General features: G+C 35.5%; 1 long non-coding RNA gene across 1 annotated transcript in view; it reads left to right on the top strand.

Annotated features, from left to right (window-relative positions):
* The first annotated feature begins 3,667 nt into the window (after positions 1 to 3,667).
* Positions 3,668 to 23,791, top strand: part of LOC141376204 (uncharacterized) — a 61,654-nt gene continuing 41,530 nt past the window's right edge. Inside the window, exons 1-3 of the long non-coding RNA XR_012385629.1 lie at positions 3,668 to 3,904; positions 13,333 to 13,494; positions 13,953 to 14,007. This is a non-coding gene — a long non-coding RNA (uncharacterized lncRNA). The remainder of the gene's footprint in view (positions 3,905 to 13,332; positions 13,495 to 13,952; positions 14,008 to 23,791) is intronic.

Raw genomic sequence — 23,791 nt, 5'->3', positions numbered from 1 at the left:
CCGCATGCGAGCCGGAATCAGCCCGCGACGCCGCGCGCGACTAGGTTATGCGCTGATGCCTGGAGCTGGCGCGATTGAATCTTCATTATATAAAACCCTCACATTTGTTAACGTTATTACACCCATTTTTGTTGATATAACAACAAACGCATGCTACTATGTGAACGCAAAGTGTATCACTGAGTTTAACCTTTGAATAAAGATGCAAACAGCATAGCAATTATTTAAATAAAGGACAAAATAAATAACAATAAACCTGTATCGATTGCACAAGTATTAAATAATAATAATAATAAATACGAAAATGACAATAAAACTGCACAATAAAATAAACCCATTTAAGTACGGGGTATACAGGAGATCGTTAGCAGTAATTCTCTTTGTGTTTAAATAATAATCTCCACTTTGATCTCCTGTAAGGTTATTTGAACTTGCTTTATAGGACGTCTCTGCATTTTAAGTTTTGGCATGTTATTAAGTGATCTACTGAATGTGCTGTTATAAATCATTATAAGGTTCTTGAAATCGAATCTTATATAACCTAATAGAGCTGTAAATGTTAGATATTATTTATTTACATCATTTACTGTTGGCGTTTTATTTGAACACTCCAGCTAACATTAAAAAGAATGTAAATTCCTCGTTGCCAGATATAATAAAGGCATCGAATAAACCAAATGAAAACGGAGGCAAAAAAATTAAATAAATAAACAATTCAAGCGAAAATGAATAAACAATATACTAGTGATGTTACAGCAGATAGACGTTGTATTAATAGTGCAAAGTTTTTTTGCACAAATTGACAAATTGCAGGGTTGGGATGTGTAAATATCCTGATATTAAGTAATCTTGCTGTATTTATCTTATAAACGCACGATTGTTCCCGCATGGTAAATCGTTATGGTGTGTAGGCTATATTTTGGGTTCTGTTGATGGCTAATTAAAAATAAAAACCTTTCTAAAAATGTACGTGTTGTTTATATGTTATTGTTCATATTTTACAAGTGTTATTTCTACCCCTATGAAGATAACAAATACCAACAACAAATATAACAATAAGAGAATATATTATTTGTGCTCATATTCAGGCTAGAGTGTATAAAAGATCGTTTATTTCTGCAGTCCACCATGTATTGCTTTTATTAAAGTTTAACAGCTTACATCACACCGTTTTTAAACCGTATATTATTGTGTTTTTTTAATGTAAGTGCTTCTATTTACATCAGTGAGCGTTTGTTATAGTGCAGACACCGGCAGTCGAGTGAGAAGTTCGGGGGGCGTGGTTGATTTTACATAAAGCGTTTGGTTGGAAGCTCGACTCCGCTCATTATCGCGGCTCCTCCTCTGGCTCCATCAGACAGTCCTTCTGCGCATGTCTGGCTCCAATTTCAGCAGTCTTTTGCGACAGTTTGTGCCCGTCAAGCAGGCGTTTTGCCCTCAAGGCGTTCAATAGCAAAAGGGGCTGTCGCGTCGTCCATATTTTTTACAGTCATTGATATAGACAAATATTTTAAACTCTTGCAGCTGGAATTAGAAATATAGTTGACATTTTTTTACAGAAATTAAAAAGTTATTTTGTACAAAGTACAATTAGGAACAGAATCCCTGCTGAAAAAACCCCAGCTTAAACCAGCCTAGACTGGTTGGTTGGTTGGTTTTAGCTGGTTGACCAGAGTGGTTTTAAAGCAGTTTTGGTCTGGGAGATGTCCAGTTAAAACCAGCTTAACCAGCCTAGGCAGCAAAAACCATGCTGGTCAAGCTGGTTTTGACTGGTCATTTTTTCAGCCTGACCAACTAAGACCAGGCTGGAAATGACCAAACCCCCTCTAAAACCAGGCTGGTTAACCAGCTAAAACCAGCCAACCAGTTTAGGTTTTTGTTAACTGTTTTTTTTATTTTTATTTTTTTTTTTCCAGTTGGGTAGTCCGGGACTATAATACATTTTATTTTTAATGTTTTTTTGTTTTGTTTGTTGTTTGTTTTTTTGGTCAATTTTTTTTCTGTCTGCTAACATTATAAGATTAAAATAAATATCTCTGTCTTTTGCATATTTTTGACCATTTTTTATTACTCTTTCATAATCCAAGCCTCTGGTGTCAGTATATGGTTAATTGTAATCCTTGAAAAGTAATCTAATGCTGTGTATTTGTTCCCTATACAGTCATTGACAGTTTTATCAGTGACCTAAACTTCACCTTTCCCTGCTATTATCAAACTTTCCTATCTTGCTGAAAATAGCTTTTATCACAATTGCACTTTTGTATTATTGGATGCTGTCTTTTATTTTTAAATTAAGAAAACCAGATGCTTTCAGTCAACAAGGTCTCTGTGGATTATAGCCTGCATGGCGACTAATGACTTTATATACAGGGTTCATACGGTCATGGAAAACCTGGAAACGTCATAGAATATTGACATGGCATTTTCCAGGCCTGAAAAGGTTTTGGAAAAGTTATGGAATTAAGTTTAACAAATATCTGTATACTTGTATTAGGGCTACGTCTTTCGGATGCGATGTTAAACTGAGGACCTGACTCTTTGTGGTCATTAAAAATCTCATGGCACTTCTCGTAATGAGTAGGGGAGTAACCCTGGTGTCCTGGCCAAAGTCCCTCAATTGGCCCTTACGATCATGGCCTCCCAATAATATATTACTCGATATTGGAAAAATCTGACATTACCATATTTTGTATTTCTGTGATATATATATATATATATATATATATATATATATATATATATATATATATATATATATATTGAGATGTGAATACAATTTCACTAGATGATTTAACAGGTTTATTTGGATTGATTAGGGGAATTTTGTAGGGGAGTAAATCTCGAATAATATATAACAAATAAATTACAAGCATAGGTAAATAAAATATAGTAAAGATAAAAGTGAATTATAGTTTTCAGGTATTCACTATTCAGGTACAGATAATGAATAATCAACACTGCATAGTCTTCATTGTACATTGTATTTAATTTTTATTAAAATTACCAAAAATGTCTTGTGATCGCATGTTTTAAAATTTGAAATATTAAAATGATCACACAGTCACAGGTCTTAAAGGGACAGTTTACTCAAAGATTAAAATGTACTTACTAATATTTACTCACACTTCACTTGATTCAATACTAGGAGTTATTGAATTATGTTATTTTTGTTTTCATTTAAAAAAAATCATAAATGTTGGAAGCAAGTGAAGGGTTTAATGAAAATGGTAATGACTATTGTGGATGCACACATTGCGATCGATGCTGAAACGATAGCCTACTGTGCAGCCCTAACTTGAATATAGGTTGTCTTTACTTCTTTTCTGTCCTTAGCCAAAAGCTTGCTCTCACATTGTTAGTGCGATTTAAGCATTATCAAAATAAATTTTAAAATACAGTTTTTTAACAAAATAGATTGTTGCATGAAAAAAATGCTGTAATAAAATTGAACGTTGTTTTTCTTATTATTTACCATGTATATGTAGACATTGAACATGAAACATTACATCATGAAAATGTTCTTGAAAACTGCGGAAAAGTCTTAAAATAGTAAAAATGTGTATGAACCCCGCAAGAAAAAATATTTCTAAGAAAATTTTAGGAAACTTTTTGTTTGTAAAGCGCTTAATTTTAAACAAATCTCTTATTTTGTATAATTCAGTCATGCTCACTGCTTGAAACATGGCAAAATTTTCGACCTCCTAAACTATTATTTAGGCTACGTCCACACTTGGCCATATGATGAAGGATTCTTTGTATTATTATTTACCCGGGTAAAACGAACCTCAACATGTTTCAGCAGCAGAAAAAACGAGAAAAAAGAGAAACTGGCTCAATTGTTCCAAAGAATTACTACAAAAGTGTGTGAATGATTTTCTAAGTAGGCTAATCCTGTCTGAAAACCGTAAGTAGGCCTAAACTCAATACTTTTCAAACGCGATGCTATGCTAATTTGCTATCTTTCTCCACTAACGTTAGCTGACTTTAAAAACGCTATACTAATTTGCTAATTTCTTTCTCCAATAGTTGACTTTAAGCTTAACGTTATTTATGTGGGACAATTTGTGATTATTTTCGTAGTCTCTAGACAATTTAGTATGCATTAAAACTATATCAATGCATGTTTCACTATTTTGTTGTTCTTTATTTCTCAAAAAAAAGAAAGAAAGAAAAGAAAGCCTGAAGTTGTGGAGAACTCTGCCATAAAAAGGATAACTGTGACAACTTTATATGTGACGATAATAAAAAAAAACGTATTTCATGTTAGAAAAAAATAAATTTTTAATTCAAATTCAGTTTACTCAAATGGCTGAGCCCTTTGAACGTTTTATTTGCTTCCGTATAACATGTAGCTCACTGTATGTCTGTCCGTCTCGCTTTCTTTTTTCATAAGTGCACGGTATTTAATTAGCAAAGAACTGACTCTTGAGTTTAATGTTTGAATATCCATGAGTCGATTTAATCTGTTGTGTACAGTCCATCTGTTGTCCACAGGATGGCGATGTAACACCACTGTCACAATTCACATTCAATCCCTATCCATCATCTCCGAGTCTGTGGAGGGAAATGTAGCCTATTATAACATTCATTATTATTTATTAATACCACTATATATAAATGTATATTGAATATACAAAAGAATTATGTGTCTTAGATCGTTTCCTACAATAAAAGGAATTATGGTGCATTCACATCTGTATATTTATAGCATTTATTTTACTCAGCGTCCAGTTTTTCTGCAAGTCTGTTCCTATTTAATAGTAAATCGGTGATAGTACAAATTACTGAGGGATGACCTCTTATATTAAAGGCTGTAGTTAAATTTTTATAGTTCTGTCACTTGAAGCAAAACCAAATATAACTTTTTTTTTTTTTTTTTTTTTTTTTTTTTACAAAATCCACATTTGTAAACCTATTTGATTTCATGATGCTCTCCTTTTTTACATTTGTAATCTTTTATGCATTTGAAATTCATGAAATTTCTTTTTTAAGATCTAATATTGACCCCGATCATGCAAGGGTCTTCTCTGAGAGACCGACTATGGCCCAACACACAGAAACAAGCCACAGCAGATGTAAAGCTGCTATAGATAGATGTATTTGCATGGATGTTTGCCAGCGTCTTTTGGCCCAATTTTTAGCAACCCTACTGAACACCATATTGTGGTGTAGGTGTTATGTTTATATATATATAATAGGGCTGCACAATATATTTTTTCAGCATCAATATCACAATGTGCGCATCCACAATAGTCACATTACAAAGATATTCAATGTTAAGTCTGGATTATAGTTCACCAGTAACTACAGAATTGTAATTATTCACTGTATTTATATGGAATTTATACGATTTATGCAACAACAGAAAAAGTTTTTCTTACACAGAATTTTTGTCTTTGTTTCTAGTCCAAATATCCACATTTCAAAGCAAAAACTAGAATTTTTCACTTACCCCACTGGCAGATAATTTGCTTGTTTTAAGGACAAATTATTAATTTTGCCATATTTCATCTGAATTTTAGAACAAAACAATTTTTTTTCTTGATCGAAGAATGTTTGCAATGCGATCATTAATTTTTTTTACCTGCTGTAAGACTCTACAGAAAACTGTTAAATAGAGCTTGTAAAATTATTTTTATCGTAATATTTATCACAGAAAAATAAAATATCACAATATCAGATTTTTCCAATTTATACAGTTGAAGTCAGAATTATTTAGAATTATATTATCTTTTTTTTATATATATTTTCCAAATAATGTTTAACAGAGCAGACATTTTCAGAGTATGTCTGATAATTTTTTTTTCTTCTGGAAAAAGTCTTATTTGTTTTATATTGATTAGAATAAAAGCCATTTTTCAATTTTTTAAACACAATTTTAAGGACAAAATTGTTAGCCCCTTTAAGCTATTTTTTTAGATAGTCTACAGAACAAACCATTGTTATACAATAATTTGCCTAATTACCCTAACTTGCCTAGTTAACCTAATTAACCTAGTTCAGCCTTTAAATGTCACTTTAAGCTGTATAGAAGTGTCTTGTAAAATATTATTTACTGTCATCATGACAAAGATAAAATAAATCAGTTATTAGAAATGAGTTGTTAAAACTATAATGTTTAGAAATGTATTGAAAAAAATCTTCTTTAAAACAGAAAAGGGGAAAAAATAAGAGAGAGGCTAATAATTCTGACTTCAACTGTATATAAAAATAAATACAATATATGTATATAAATACAGTTGAAGTCAGAATTAAAAGCCCCCTTTGATTTTTTTTTTTTTTTTTTTTTAAGTTTTTAAATATTTCCCAAATGTTATTTAACAGCAACAAAATTTTCACAGTATGTCTGGTAATATTTTTTTTTCTGGAGAAAGTCTTATTTGTTTTTTGTTTTTCTAGAATAAAAGCAGTTTTTAATTTTTTTTAAACCATTTTAAAGTAAAAAATATTAGCCCCTTTAAGCTATTTGTTTCCGATAGTCTAAAGAACAAACTGTGTTATAGAGTGACTTGCCTAATTACCCTAACCTGCCTAGTTAACCTAATTAACCTAGTTAAACCTTTAATTGTCACTTTAAGCTGTATAGAAGTGTCTTGAAAAATATCTGGTCAAATATTATTTATTTTCATCAGTTATTAGAAATGAGTTATTCAAATTATTTTGTTTAGAAATGTGTTGAAGAAAACTTCTCTCTGTTAAACAGAAAACAGGGAAAAAATAAACAAGGGGGCTAATAATTCAGGTTAACTAGGCAGGTAAAGGTAATCAGGCAAGTAAGTTATTATATAATGATGGTATGTTCTGTAGACTATCAAAAGAATATACATATCTTAAAGTGGCTAATAATTTTGACCCTAAAATGTGTGTTTTTTTTTTTTTTTAATTTTTAAACTTTTTTTATTCTAGCCAAAATAAAACAAATAAAACTTTCCCTAGAAGAAAAAAATATTATCAGACATACCGTGAAAATTCCCCCTGCAAACTTCAAAGTTTGATGAATAAATGTCAGTATATGACATCAATATGACGTTGGTTTAAAATGTTGGCTCCACGTTGGATTTTGGTCACTTTCCAACACAACCTAAAATCAACCAAATATCAATGTCATTACTGGGACGTCAAAATAACGTCCTTAGACGCTGACTAGACATGTAATTTTGCTCACCTGACACGACCACCTAAATCTAACCTAATATTAATGTCTTACTACATTGTGTGCCTTCTGGGATGTGACCCTGAAGACTGCTTTAATGTAGTGTAGCTGAGATTTGCAATGTCAGAAATTATTTACGCATAGAAATGACGAGACTTTTAATTGTAAAAAGAAAATCACAATACTGTCATTATTTTATGAAACAGATTTTTAGTCAGCATACTTGACATATTTCATATTAATAACATTAAATCCAATGTTTTCCTATTGAGATCCAATGTTTGGAACTGTAGTGTATATAATAAGATTCTCTCTGCAGTGACATTAAGAGTTAGCCATTTCCAGCATCATAATATGTGAAGTGACGTTGACAATGTTGGTTGATTCAAATGAGATAATGTCGAACAAAGGAATCAATCAAGTGATACAGGTGAAAAGGCATGAGCATAGACTAATTTCTGTCAGTGCAAATGGGCCTTTAGACATGACAAAAATGCAATTGTGACAAGAGAGGCCTCGCAGGACCCTCATCTGTTCTTGCTTTTATTAGTCTTGTTTGAATGAGTGCCTTGATGCATATTTTGAAGAGAGCTTTTAACTCCCCGCCCAGGAGGTCACGACTGCTCTCCAGAGCAAATTCTGTTGGAAGGAAAGATCACATCAATTAAGCACAGGTGGATGATGTGCTGGAAGTGAGCTCCTAATCACCTAATCAGGGCTGTAAACATGCATGACAGCACTGCATTCCTCATTGTTTCTAACAGAGGATTAAAAAAGCTTGCTGGGACTTTTTATCCCCCAATTCTAGAGGTTTTTTTTCTTTTCACGTTTAAAAGACTAAAGACAGAATCTCGAAATATGAATTTGCATAAAAAAGTCAGAATTTTTATCTTACATAATATATACATGCAGTGAACATTTGAAGTGGATCAATAAGTCTTTCGAAATTGTCCTAAGACAAGAATGGGTGTTGCTTAGGGATGTAACGGTATCAGAATTTCACGGTACGGTAATACCTCGATATGAATGTCTCGGTACGGTATTTATTGAATCATTTACAGAAAAAACAAAACTACAAAAAATACTCCAAAAAAGTGCCAAAAGTGTCAATGACATACAAATTAGCCATCTATCTGTAAGCTTTGAAACAGGAACTTCAATTTTATTAACAAAAAATTATTAAACCATGTAAAAAAAATTCAGTTTCAATTTAGTATTGTTGAAAACTCATCACATTCAACATTTTATCACTTACTCACTTACTTAGATAGAGATGGGTTTAAAGGAAAATTATCATATAACTATAATCTGGTAAAAACTGGTATCTCTGGGCATTTACAATTTCCCCTGCAAAAGAAAAAACCCTCTCATTTGGGACTGAGGTTTCTGGGACAGAGATATGACTTGGCCCAGGTTGACAGCAGTGGGTAACGTTGTGCATTGTCTTTCCCCCACTTGAGAGGACAAGCCATGAGTGAGATAGAGGTCTCTTTGTGGCACAAGTCAATGTCTGCATCAATCTGAACAGTGCTATGTTTCTGCAATCCCCATGACTGTTATTAGTCGTATTCCCCAACTTGCAGGCACGTGCACACATAGGGCTCAACCTGTGCAGTGCACATGCCCTTTTTAGTCTTGGATAGAAAATGCCCTTCCAAAATGATCATAAGTGCCCCAGCGACGCGACACACCCTCCGTCCCACCCTTCAGTAGGCGCGCGACAACACCGCTCTTGAGTATGTGCGCTCAACCCCCCCTCCCCTCTTTACAGTACGCACGCGACAACACAGCTGATCAGAATGCTCGCGACAACACCGCTATTCAGTACGCGCGCGGCGACAACACCCGCTTTAGGTTTATCATTTCCAGCTCTTTTTCATCCCCGCTACTAGGAGCACACTCCATTTCTGCATTACTGGATCTGTAGCGACAACAGATCGCAAAGGATGATGGTCAGGCATGGGATGATGGGAATTGTAGTTTCCGCTTCCTCCCGTTCGCTTCATTCGCCTGTGCAAATTTTCTCAGAAGACCTATAGTTTTATCGAGTCATGCGACTACGGTAATATCGGAAAAAATTTCTATAATACCGTTACATCCCTAGTGTTGCTCCATAGTTATGAAGGGCACCTAATTTACCCATATTCAAGATTTAATATAACTCTTTTGTGTCTCCAAAATTTGTTTGTAAAGCTGAGTTTCCTCTCTGATTTTTACCAGCTGTGGCAGCAGGCCTTTTTTACACAGATCTACCAACTACCTGTGGCGTTATTTCAATGACAAATGTCGTGAGCTCAGTATTAGAAGACAAGATCGCATTTATGTAATAGCCTACGAGCATGCCAATCTCTTTGCTTTGCGTGCCGATTTCCTCTGCTCGTGAACAAAACTTCTTGCATGTCCCCTCAAATGTAAGCCGCTTCAAGAGCACGCAGATCTTCTTGTGCGCTCTCAAATAAACGCTGCTGAAGTGCCATTTAGTGCGTTTATGTAACGAGTATGTCTCCAGCATATATTATATTTGCTAGGAATATTTATGAATGTCTCGAATAGACCTACAGAGCGGTATTAATGCGTCCTGAAGTGAAGTGAAACGGCTATACGTCGTGTTTGCTGTTCTGGCTTTGTTCTCACATGCCAGAGTGTGCCTCAATCTCCGGCTGCGCGCGTCAGATAAACAGCACAGTGCCAGACATGAAGGAAACAGATCTCACGTAACGTTTGTGAGAAATACTACTGTAAGATCTTTTCCAATGATTATTTGATGTATTTGTTGTGGAGTTAATTCAAGAATTTCTGCATCGATGAGTCACGCACAATGTTGTTACAAAGTTTACACACGCACACAGATATTCACACAGCGATTGCATTTAATTTTGCACTTTTTGCATGGCAAATGTGACAGGATACACGTTAATATCTACTGCTGTACATAAATCTGATTTACCATCCACAAACCTGGATTGAATCGTCTTCTTTTATAATTATACTGACAAGCGGCTGTTGTGATAAAGTAAAGACGGTAAAATCGCTGTAATTTATTACAAACATGCACAGTTTTAAGACTGTTTTAAACTTGTAAGACTCATTCTTGATCGCAATTGATGATTTATGATCACAGAGAGCTGAAAAGATCTTTGAATTCAGTTGATTTGCTCACGTCCTGTCTTGTTGGTTATATGCGTAACTATGGAGACATGTTATTAAGCGCTTCTCTATCAATTCGGTGGGCGGGGAAACCACACTCCTACGTCATGTTGCGGTTGGCCTCAAAGTTGGAGGGATTTGCATCCTATTTTAATGCCATAGACATTAAAAAAAGACTGATTGTCTTTATATCACCTCACAGTGACTGTAGACACACTATACCTACACACAGCCCTTTCCAAACAGCTTTCAAAAGATTATTTTCATTATAGGTGCCCTATAAGACAACTTTGATTAAAGGTTTTGATGCACTTTAAATGTTGACTACTGTATCTAGAGTTTTTAGTATTATTAAAGAGAAGTGAAGATTTAGCTTTTTCTTTTTTTTTATCTTGCAGTTTTTCCCCATATAAAATCAGGACTTTATTTCTCACAATCTCAGAATTCTGACCTTATTTTTGTGCAATTTCAAGGTTAAATATTTTAATAAATAAGTTTCATTTTTTGCAATTTGCAATTGGCTGTCTGGTAATTCCAGTATCTTGCAATTTTATATTTTAGAGTTGATCTCATGAGGAAACTTAACTATTTTTCGTTTTGTCAGTTTAGTGGCGAGATCAGTCGTACGAAAAGGTTCGAGTTTAAAAAGAAGGTATGGCACCCAACTCCACCCCTAAACCCAACTATCCTTGGGGGATGAGCAAACTCGGGTTTAAATGTGCGAATGAGAACGGAAGAATTCATATGAATTAGCCACTAAATCAAAAAGTTACAAATTGCTGTGAGATTGTGTTGGGAAAAAAAATCATATATTATCACAGTTCTGACTTTGTTTTCATAATCTTGTCTTTGTCTTTTTTTTTTCTCAAAATTGTGATTTTTATTGCAATTTCTGTCTCGCCATTCGAAATTTGTAATTATTACAAGATATTAACTTATATAAACCCGCAATTCGAAATTTATATGAAGAAATCTCAGAAAACAAAATGGTAGAGACAGCCTATAAGCATGCAGAAAATACTGACTGAACAACAAGACCTCACTCATAATTTAAAGTCAGAATTTTAGGGGTTGAGGGAAGTTGTGACTGCATAAAAATAATAACAATGATAATTATTATTCATTTATTTTCCTTCGGCTTTGTCCCTTTATTAATCAGGGGTCACCACAGTGAAATGAACCACCAATTTATCCAGCATATGTTTTACACAGTGGATGCCCTTCCAGCTGCAACCTAACATTGGGAAACACCCATACGTACTCTTTCACACTCATACACTACAGCCAATTTGTTTACCCAATTCACCTATGGCACATGTGTTTGGACTGTGGGGGAAACCGGAGCACCTGAAGGAAACCCTTGCAGACACAGGGAGAACATGCAAACTCCACAAAGAAAAGCCAACTGGCCCAGACGGAACTCGAACCAGCGACCCTCTTGCTGTGAGGCGACAGTGCTAACCACTGAGCCACCGTGTTACCTGTAAACACGAGGCATTCTTGACAGAATTCTGAAACTGTGAGTCACCATGGAAACAGGCGACAAAACCATGCATCATCTCTTCTTTCTCCTTCTTCTGTTTAATGATGAGTTACATTCTTAGTGCTTATCTCCCTCTATTGGTAGTTGTGCATCTACTGTGTCCATCTATCTATCTATCTATCTATCTATCTATCTATCTATCTATCTATCTATCTATCTATCTATCTATCTATCTATCTATCTATCTATCTATCTATCTATCTCTATCTGTCTGTCTGTCTGTCTGTCTGTCTGTCTGTCTGTCTATCTATCTATCTATCTATCTATCTATCTATAGAAACTAAATAAATGATTAATATTTTGCGTGGATAATTATTTTGCATGATGGCTCAGTGGTTAGCACTGTCGCTTCACAGTAAGAAAATCGCTGGTTCCGTTGGGATTTGTGTGAATGTTCTCCCTGAGTTGGCGTGGGTTTCCGGGTGCTTTGGTTTCCCTCACAGTCCAAAGACATGCAGTACAGGTAAATTAAATAAACTAAACTGGTCTTTGTGTGTGTGTGTGTGTGTGTGTGTGTGTGTGTGTGAGAGAGAGAGAGAGAGAGAGAGAATGAATGTGTATGGGTGTTTCCCAGTACTGGGTTGTGGCTGGAAGGACATTGAGTAAAACAGATGCTGAAATAGTTGGCGGTTCTTTCCACTGTGGTGACCTCTGAAATAGCTGAAGGAAAATGAATGAGTGAATGAGCTCATGGTCAGAATATAAAATGCTATGCTATTCTTGCATAACCTAAAGTTATCTCAGTTTTTGGAAGCAAAAACTGAAGTTTTCCACTTATATGCTTTCTGTCTGTCCATCCATCCATCCATCCATCCATCCATCTGTCTGTCTGTTAATTAAAGGTTTTGATCTACTTCAAATGTTGACTGCCTTATCTTGAGTTTTTTATTACAACTGTTAGAAAAAAGTTTTTAAAAGTTAGTCTTTCTTAAAATCTTTCTTAGTCTTGCAATTCTGACTTTTTTTTGTGCAGTTTTAAGTGTAAATATTTTAATAAATTTGTTTGCAATTGTAAGCGTATAGGCTATGTAGTCAGTTTGAATATATTTCTCACAGTTTTGCCGTCTTGCTCTATCTGCCTGCCTGTCTGTCTGTCTGTCTGTCTATATCTATCTATCTATCTATCTATCTATCTATCTATCTATCTATCTATCTATCTATCTATCTATCTATCTATCTATCTATCTATCTATCTATCTATATGTCTATCTGTCTGTCTGTCTGTCTGTCTGTCTGTCTGTCTGTCTGTCTGTCTGTCTATCTATCTGTCTATCCATCTGTCTATCCATCTATCTATCTATCTATCTATCTATCTATCTATCTATCTATCTATCTATCTATCTATCTATCTATCTATCTATCTATCTATCTATCTATCTATCTATCTATCTATCTATCTATCTATCTATCTATCTATTATGAAAAAGATTTACACGTTACATGTAGGTTTAAATAGATAGAAACTAAATAAATGATTATTATTTTGCAGGGATGATTATATTGCACGATGTCGCCTCACAGTAAAAAGGTCGCTGGTTCTAGTCCTGACTGGGTCAGTTGTCATTTGTGTGGAGTTTGCATGTTCTCCTCGAGTTGGCGTGGGTTTCCGGGTGCTTTGGTTTCCCTCACAGTCCAAAGACATGCAGTACAGGTAAATTAAATAAACTAAACTGGCCTTGATGTATGAGTGTGTGTGTGAAAGAGTATGAATGGGTGTTTCCCTGTACTGGAAGGGCATCCGCTGAGTAAAACAGATGCTGGAATAGTTGACTGTTCGTTCCGCTGTGGTGACCTCTGAAATAGAGACTAAGCTGAAGGAAAATGAATGAGTAAATGAGCTCATAGTCAGAATATAAGTTGCTATGCTATACTTACATAAATTTATCTCAGTTTTTGGAAGTAAAAGCTGAAGTTTTCCACGTATATGCTTAAACCAAAAACCAATTTTGCAAAAACAGCTAACAGCTAGAAAGATACACTTTAGTTCACAAATGCTATGTAAGAGAAGTTTGCATGTTACAGTCTATTGTATTTTTTCCCATTTGTTGTGCTTTTATGTACAATGAACACCTCTCACTGCTGTACCAGGTCTTTCTTTTTCTTCCCCAGTGCCACACACCACTAATGTTGTGTTTTCAGGATGATGTGTCAAGTTAAAGATGCTGTAAGTGATTTTCACCCCATTTTTGGTGCTATACCTCACATGAAATGTCCCCACCTCCTGACAGCTATCACTGAAATGAGTGTCCTGGGAAATCACACCTGTCTCAGTGACAGCTCAGAGCTCTGGAAAGTGCAAACACAAAACTGACAGCGGGTCACCGTTATTCAGCCCAACACATTTACAGTCTCCGTCTGCCTGCTTGTGTTTGGGTTTTGCTGACACTGAGTTTTCAAGTATGTGCTTAAGGTTTTCCAGTAGAAATTTTGGAGGGATCAATAGGTCTCAAGTCAGACTCGCGCTGTGCAATTTAAAAAAAATAATCCTTAAGTTCGTAGCTTGTCAGACTGCAAGAATATGATCCCTATGTCACCCTAGATCTCAGTTGTCATAAAGTCAAGATGTGTCAAACAAACATGGACCAACGCAGGATTTATCTGCAGTTTGATGTCATCAATCCATGCCATGTTCAGTAACCCGTGTTCTGAAATGATACTACACAGTAAACATAAACAATCTGTAGTGTTACTTTTACTCATAACATGCTTTAAACATTTCCCAGGTGGTTCATGTTAAACACTCTCATTGGTTTTTAGTTTGATCTCACATTAAGAGACGTCAAACTACAGGAACGTTGCTGAAATCTTCTGAGTATGTCAGAACTTCATCAGAAGGAAAATTTGATCACAGCAGCCATTAATCTGCTATTGGTGAACATGCCAAACCAACAATCAAAGACTACAGATTTTAGAAACTGTTCATCTCTAGAATATTCAAGTTTTCATATATATGGTTTCCGCTACATTCGTTCTTCTATGGCGGGCGCCACACCAAAATTTATCCCGCCATGGCTACATTACCGCTTCTCATTCAAAACATTCAGGCGTTGTTGTTTTTTTAATAGCAGGTTATTATCGCACCAAAGTGTATTAAAAGGTAGTGAATTATAATATAACAGCACAAACTTTTCTGTAACTGTAGTAGTGCTGTGTGTTATTTGTTTAACCCTTTAAGGTGACATGCTGACTGAGTGACTGACAGGTGCTTGATGCATGAGCCTGGCAAACAAAATGTAGCTTTCAGTTAAGATGAACACAATTTCCATAATTATACTTTATAGATAAAGGTGTATTGTTCAGCATTTTAACTTCAGGACGCATTATTGGTACTCTGTCTATTGGAGACATTCATAAATATACCTAGGAAATCTAATAAATGTTGGTGACATACTTGTTACATAAACACACTAAATCGCACTTCAGCAATGTTTATTTGGGAGCACACAAAAAAATTGCTCCGGTTACTAATAGTAACAACCGTTCCACGTGAGGGGGAACGGAAATGTTTTGTGGAAACTTCCACTATGGGGATTTCCCCTAAGTGGAAGTTTCCACATAGCTTTGACGTTTCCCTCCCAAAAGGGAACTGTGCTTGTGCAGCGTATATTCGAGGGCGTGCAAAAGTTGCGAATGCAATCTCGACTTGTAATACTGCGCTCATGCCATTTGTCATTGAAATAACGCCACAGGTAGTTGGTAGATTTGTGCAAAAGTCCTGCCAATAAGTTTGATGTGTCAAATGACCCTCTTCCTATATAATTTTTCTTCCCTATGCAGTTTTAAACCTTTTATGTGTTTTTTAATTGAACACAGAGTTCGATATTTTAAAAAATACTGGTTGTTGGTATCTATTGACTTCCATAGTAGGAAAAATACTATGGAAGTCAATGGGCGCCAGCTACTAGCATTTTCCAAAAGAGCTTCTTTTGTGTTCAACAGAAGAAAGAAGCTCAAACAGGTTTGGAACAAGTAAAGTATGAATAAATGATGACAGAATGTTCATTTCTGGGTGAAATCGCTTTAAGCTCAGTTCATGTGTGATTTCGGCTACAATTTGGCCATCTGATCCAAATTTGGAAATCCTATAAGATTGCATAATCCCCATGGCTAACAATGGTGGTGAGTGTTGCTTTGACATGTTCTACGGACAGCAGAATAATGACTGTTGTGATCTAATTTTCCATTCGATTAAGTTCTGGTATTTTCAGATATGATATAATCAGTGCGACAACGTCGAACCTTCTGGAAAATGTTGTTTTTACTAATTTTATTATCAAGGGATGTTATAAGTATGATTAATGCTACAGATTGTTTATGTTTTCTCTTTAGTATCATTTCAGAACATGATTACTGAACATGTCATGGATTGATGACATCAAACTGCAGATTAGTCTTCCATGTGTCTCTGTTTGTTTGCGATATCTTGAGTTCAGTTGAGTTGAGTTCATCTTCAATCTGACATTATGACAACTGAGATCTTACAGTGTGACATAGGGATCATGTTTGTACAGTCTGACAAGCTACAATCGGGGTTTTGATAAATAAATACACTAAAACCACCAGTAGGTGGCATCAAGTCTCTTTTAATGAGTGATAAACTGAATCATTCTTTCAAATTAATCCATCAACCAAAGAAAAGTGACTAGCTGTGTCCAAAGTTGCTTACTTAGATACAATTTAGTATTTGAAAAACAAGTATGCAAGTATCTCCAAATTCATAGTATTTGAAAAAACTGTATGCGAGGAGATGGGTGTGCATTTGATGGACACCATTCTGTCCCATCATGCCACGAGAGAGATTTCATGAATGGAAATCATATAACACTAAAATGACACTTTCATTTATGTGCTGCACATGCACACAGATGTAAGATATTTTCACCCACGTCATATCCGCCTGCTGTCTACTTTCCATCTCTTGGAAATGATGTGGCAAAATATTGCGTTACAACAGCTCCCAGTAAACATTCTGTGGACATGTACAAACTTACAATAATCTTTAATAAAGCCATCAAAACAGACAGCATCCAAAAACATCTGCTTTACAATGTTATCCAGCATTTTAGTTAAATAATTAAGTTGGCAGTTCATTCTGCTATGACAATCCCTGATTAATAAAGGGACTAAGTCGAAAAGAAAATGAATGATGAATGAATGACTGCTCCACATGAATAAACTTTTTGTTCCCTAAAAATGCTGTCTCAGTGTAGACGGAAGGCTGAAACTGAGAGAAAAATATGTTTTTACCAGCCTTATCTTACAAGGAAACGTAACTATTTTAAGTTTAGTCAGTGTAGTGGCTAATTGTATTAAATTGTACAAATTCATACGAATTAGCCACTAAGTCAAAAAGTTACGAATTGCCATGAGATAGCATTTGTTTTTAAATGAAAACATATTAGTGTGAATATAGCCTTAATTTAACCTTATAATTTACACATAACAATTAGTAGTGTTTAACAGTGATTATTATGATTTCTCCCTAAAAGCAGTGTCCGAGTTGGAAGCCTTAATAAATAAATATGAAACTAAAACCACCAGTAGGTGGCGACAAGTCTCTGTCTTAATAAGTGATTAACTGCATCATTCAGTCAAATTATCCATATCAAAGAAAGAAAAGTGACTAGCTGTGTCCAAAATCGCTTGCTTATCAGAGTAATTGACACAGCAATAGTAATGTTTAATTGTCATTGTTTTGATTTTTCCCTAAAAGCATCGCCCAAGCTGGGAGCCTAATTCAATAGAGACCTGCTCATTCCCTACGAGTACCAGGTCTAATCTTAGACAATCGAAATCAGATCTGGTTGAGCGTCATCAGTGAGTCCCCATGGATGGCACTGGCAGCCTTCGGTGACGTTTTTGCAGCCCTGCGCTGGGCCACACAAGACTTGCTCGATTTGTCTGGGGCATTATTAGCAAGGGCCCAGGTGGCAGCAATGTTGCCTGGGATGCTTTGACGTCAGATAAACCCCTGCTCCGTAAATGACCCCCTAGGACACCTTCTGTCCACACAGTAACTAAAAGACAACACGCCCAAAGATTTGTGCAGAATTACAACAGTAGAGGTGAATGTTTATCCTCTTACACGGTGCCACAAGAAAGATGTAGCACTCGCTCTGTTGTTTTAATCAAATGCTTGCTGTGTATAACTGCACCTCGGTGTCACATATTCTGAGAAATTGTGATTGCAAAGTGCTCTAACCCAATAATTCTCCCAGGAGAGAGCAACGCTGTCTTCCTGTATAAAAGGTGCAGAATGCGTTCCACAATACTGCCGGTTTAATGGTTCTGTTGTCGCTTGATGTGCCTGAGCACATTTTCAGGAAAGTGAAATCACATGCTATAAAAGTATAAAATAAACAGCCAACATATGCACTGTAGTTCTGCACATTTTTGCGTGCACTTTATGTCTTGTTGCATATTTGAATGATTCAAGATGGCCCACATTTTTCATAAATTGTTCTGTGGGAATATTTCTAAACAAAGGGGATAACCAAACCCTATGGACGTCTCAGCTGTGGCATGTTTTCGCTCTGCAGTGCTGGATGTCTGGCATACTCCCTTTTTTCCTGGAAACTGCCTGAAATCTTCCCCGTTTGAAATGCGAGATCATGAAAACATTATTGTAAAGGAATGGTGCGGGGTGGGACGCGGAATCTGCAGTGCAAACTCGAGGGGCGATTATTTTCACTTCAATAATCTGAACATGATACTGGAAGAATGTTTCCAGCTGAAAGAGTTGCTTGGGCAAAACACAGCCTTCAAAGTCAGATTTCTGAAGGGGAAAAGATAGCTATTTAATGTTTGGAATATATTTTTATTTAAACAGTTTTGGCCCAATATTTTTAATCTCTGGAAGAGAGACGTTTGTATTACTGCTTTCTTTTCAATGGCAAAACAGTTGTTTTAGTATTCACACCAAAAATATTGAGTTGTTTTATCACAAGATTAGGTCAAATATGGACAAAAACCATCTGAAAAAATTATCCAATGCTTGGTTTGTTCATATTTGACCTAATGTTTTGTTTAAATGGTGAATTTTACTTCAAAAATAGTAGTTAACTACTAATTATATCATTAAAAATGTATTTAAATAATTTGTTTGTGTCTCAAATTGATTACTCAATAAATCAATTACATACCATGTATAAACAACCCAACATTTCTAGAGTGTATACTGATAATTATGTTAATATTTCGCTACAGCAATATCACTCAGCAGGGCTGGGCCTGGTCAGTACCTGGATAGGAGACCACATGGGTAAACTAGGTTGCTGTTGGAAGTGGTGTTAGTGTGGCCAGCAGTGGGTGCTCAGCCTGCAGTTTGTGCGAGTACTAATGTCCCAGCAAACTAAAGGGGACACTATACATCCACTATGTAATGGTCCATCCCAGATTCCTCTGAGCCCAGAGAAGTTGACTGTGCTACTGGACACTGTTAACATAGGGCTTTCTTTTGGCATAGTACAATTTTACTAGCATTTATAGTTGTAACTACGTATTGTAGTACTTGACATAGGTTTACCAAAGTAATCTTGACCCCATGTGGTAATTATAGATACGTTCATCCAGGGCTTAACATTAACACCCGCCAACCTGCCAAATTCAGGTAGACTTCAGCTTTGGTGGATTAGACAGTCACTCCAACTAGCCACTTTGGCTGGTTGAAAAAAAATTTTAAATTGTGTGTTTTTTTTTTTTTTTTTTTTTTTTTTTTTAAGCTGGGTTCGACTATAAGAATGACCCAATATGCGTGCAAATGTGATCTCAGAATCGAGAAACAGCACAACTAACAAGCAGAAGAAAGCAGATAAGTACCAAATGAGAGGATAATCACTCGCTCTCACTGCTGATGTGATGCGCACGACTGTTTAAAGCGCGTGCGCGTGACTATTTCCTTGCTTGATGCAACCATGCCAGGAACGCAACTGTGATCAGTTCTCTTTCATATAGACCAGACCAGACAAAAAGTTATTCTAATGCACCCTCAGCCCTCAGTCTTGCTGCTTTCAAGAGCTCCAAATATGTCTTTTTGCAAGCAGCACCGGTTGCTTTCGCTTTGAACAGATTATTAATTGGCCTTAACCGTGTGATCATTCTTTCAATATCACACAGTATGTTTTTAACCTGCTTTCTTTTGCTTCCTGTTATTTTTGTTTATATGGTTTAATCATTTTTTTAGAACAACATTACTTTAATATGAGATTAACTCTTCATTTATGTGTAACTAACTTGTGATCTGAGAGACCTTTAGCGAGGAAAGATTACTGTGAATATTTTTGATACATGACAATACATTAACAAACAATAATTATTTTTAAAAGGCAATTGTTTTTCTTTTAGTTTTTTTAAAGAAATGTTTTGTTAAATCAAAAGTGTAGTATACAACTATATTTAGCTTGTTTTGACACATTTAAAACTTTTGTCTAAGAAATAATCATTGTTTGGTGTGGTCAGAGATAAATTTGGTAAATCCTTAATTTTGAGTTCTGAAAAGTCATGTGAAATAAAAACTAATTGCAGTATAACAGTATGAAATCATGACCTGTTTGCTCATACACGACACAAAACGTGAAATGAATGAGAAGGCATGTGGACAAAACACAAAATCTAAATCGAGTAATTTTAGCATGTCAAAGTCATATTTATGCATATAAAAAATATTTTCCATACAGCAAAATTGTGGCTAGTGAAAATGCAGAGTGGCTAGTAACATTGGAAAACTACTAGCCACTGTGGCTGGTGATCAAAAAAGTTAATGTCAAGCCCTGCATTCATCACTTGAATGAATGACGATTGAATGACGATTCTTGATGCAGTGCTACCTAAGGTATCAGAGATCACGAATGTTCAGCTTAGGCTTATTGCATGCAATGAAATACAAGTCAAATAATAATAATAATAATAATAACTTTATTTGTATAGCACTTTTCCAACATACATGCAACTCAAAGTGCCTCACAAACAACAACAAAAGCATTAAAATAGACCACAAAAACATATCACATATACTGAAATAAAAGCATTCATGTACACAAAATATAAGTATATATCCACATGATCACACACACAATAGTCCTTACATATGCAAGCACACACCATACATTACATACATAAACCTACAACAAAACAGATAAAATGCGTACCTCTTACAAACTTGTTTATTCATACCCAATTTTAAAAAGATGTGTCTTAACACGCTTTTTAAAAGCATGAATACTAGGGGATTCTTTCACTTCAAGAGGGAGACAGTTCCAAATTTTTGGAGCATAATGGCTAAAAGAAGTGCCGCCAGATCGCATCAGATTTACAGGATAAAATTAAAAAAGTCCAGCACTAGAAGAGCGTAGCAAATGGTTTTGATTATATTTTGTTAAACAGTCGGAAATGTAGGAAGGTGTCATGTTGTGTAGTGCTTTATAAACTAATAAAAGAATCTTAAAATCTATCCTTTGGTGCACAGGTAACCAGTGTAATTCTATTAATAATGGTGTAATGTGCTCTCATTTCTTTAATTTCATTAAAACTCTGGCTGCTGCATTTTGTATCAATTGCAACTTCATTGTAGAACCCTTAAGTAGACCTTAGGTAACCCTTAGGTGATTTCCAAAGTAAATTTGGAAATCACTTTCTTTTTTTTAATCTCCATTTTCCATACTTTCCCAACTTTTTCTGATTAGGGGTTGTAAATAAAAGCTGCTCATATGCATTGAGTGTAGGGATGGGAAGATTAACCGATATGTATCGATACGTGGTCATGCGCGTGCACGATGCGAGTGCATCGGTAGAGCAGCAGAGGATGAATGAAATTTTGTAAGCAAATCGAGATGCATCGGTTTTTGCGAGATGCATCGGTTTTTCCAAGATACAGCTTATATTTTTAATATAGAATGTATTTTTTATTTATTAACAAGTGTTGTCAACCTGTTTTTGGCTCATAATTTAATCGACCTACATAAAGTAAGCCTTAGCAACGGACTTGCGGATGTGTACACTTACACTACAACTCAGTGTATCAGGTGTGCGGATGAAGCTAGTGGAGCGCCCTCAGAAAGCGCGAGAAGCAAAACAAACATTTTATTCCCCACTGAGTTTTAAATCTAAAGTATGGCAACATTATGGATTTAAGGATGGACGACATGACAGGACAGATGCAATTTGCAAAATGTGCCGCGCATCTGTAAAATACGCGGGCAGTATGACTAATCTGAAATCTCACTTGAAGCGACGCCACGGTGTTGTTGTGAAAGTATCTTCCAGTGTTCCTGCATCCCCGGCTTCCGCACTGCTTTAACTGTAGCTACCAGCTCCAAAAGTGGTGAGAAAAGCATTGAAAGTTTTCTCCATGCGCAACAGTTCTGCTCGCTCTACGCCAATAACGAATGCTATTGCATTGTTCATCTGCAAAGATATTCAGCCTAGTGTCACGGAGAACGAAGGTTTTAAACACCTCCTCCTGTTAATTTTTATTTAATTATAATAATAATATTAATAATAATAATGATAAAAATAATGGGTGTCACGGTGGCACAGTAGGTAGTTTGACCACCTCACAGCAAGAAGACTGCTGGTTTGTTAAATTTTTATTAGCCTGTTGTTTACAGTGACAGTGATGTTTCAAAGCAGCATAACACTGCTAGTTCACCACCTTAAGTTTTGAATATTCAGTGGCAAAATATATCTTTGTAAAACTTGTTTTCATAGTTGAAAAGTTAAATCACAATTCTTGTTGTGCAATGCTAAACCTTTATGTTGAAAGAGTGCAAATATATATATATATATATATATATATATATATATATATATATATATATATATATATATATATATTTTAATATATGCACTTATACATTCTGTTTATCTTGAAAATACTTAAATAACATGTGCTATATGTTCTAAAATGGCCCTCTACTGTAAACTGACACTCTGGCTCTGAGAGAAAAGCCAGTTTGTAAAAAAAGTCTTGGTTTTGCTTGGTTAATAAATACTCAAACTTATTCAATGGCACAGCATCCTCTTTCACATAATCTCATAAACTTGATCTAATAAGTTAGTGCTGAATTATCGCATTGTATCGTGATATGGGTGTGAATCGTATCGTGTTGCATCGCAATATGTCACAAATGTATCGCTAATATATCGGATCGTATTCTTTGTATCGAGATGCGTATCGGATCGGCATTATAGCTTAGATGCCCAACCCTAATTGAGTGAACTCACATTTCTTAAAAGGGACTTTTAAATGAAGTTTCACAAACTAATTTCGAGAGGAGCTTGTGATATGATTGACTGCAGCTGGCCACTCATCTACACTCATTGGCTAGCCAATCGAATTGATCCAAACTCACTTTAAGTAACCTAGCTAAGAACTACTCCCTTATCTTCGTTTTCCCGAAGAAACCCCCCCATCCACCCCTTCTCCTCCTTTCCTCTTTTGCCGAGGGGAGCTCTCGAGAACACCTGACCTCGTACTCCCCTCACATGCTTTATGAACCTGGCGGGAGCCCTGGGCTCAACTATCTCCGAGCTCAGGGTTCTCTCCCGGGACAGCATGCCAAACCAGCTAACTTGCTAACAAGTTGTCAAACAGTATCTAAGTGCGAACTCTTGAAACGTTTCATGAACCAATACTGTTTTTGGCCTATCCGCTTTCTAAGTGTGACATTATGCGAAACGGCTTCTGGGTCCAATCAAACTGTATGGGGTAACTCAACAAATAGTAATAATAAACATATATATATATATATATATATATATATATATATATATATATATATATATATATATATATATATATATATATATATATATATCCAGAGACTGTTATGTACACCATCATTGTATATTAAATTCACTTTAATGTGTGATATGACTAAATAGTGGTCATGAACAAATATTTTCTCAATTCAAATGAGTAGCGGCTTGGACCTGGAAACAGTATTACATAC

The sequence above is a fragment of the Danio rerio genome, chromosome 9 (genome assembly GCF_049306965.1).
Source record: "Danio rerio strain Tuebingen ecotype United States chromosome 9, GRCz12tu, whole genome shotgun sequence".
In the NCBI taxonomy this organism is placed as follows: domain Eukaryota; kingdom Metazoa; phylum Chordata; class Actinopteri; order Cypriniformes; family Danionidae; genus Danio; species Danio rerio.
The sequence above is the reverse complement of the archived record's forward strand: the minus strand, read 5'-3'. Positions and strand labels throughout refer to the sequence as shown.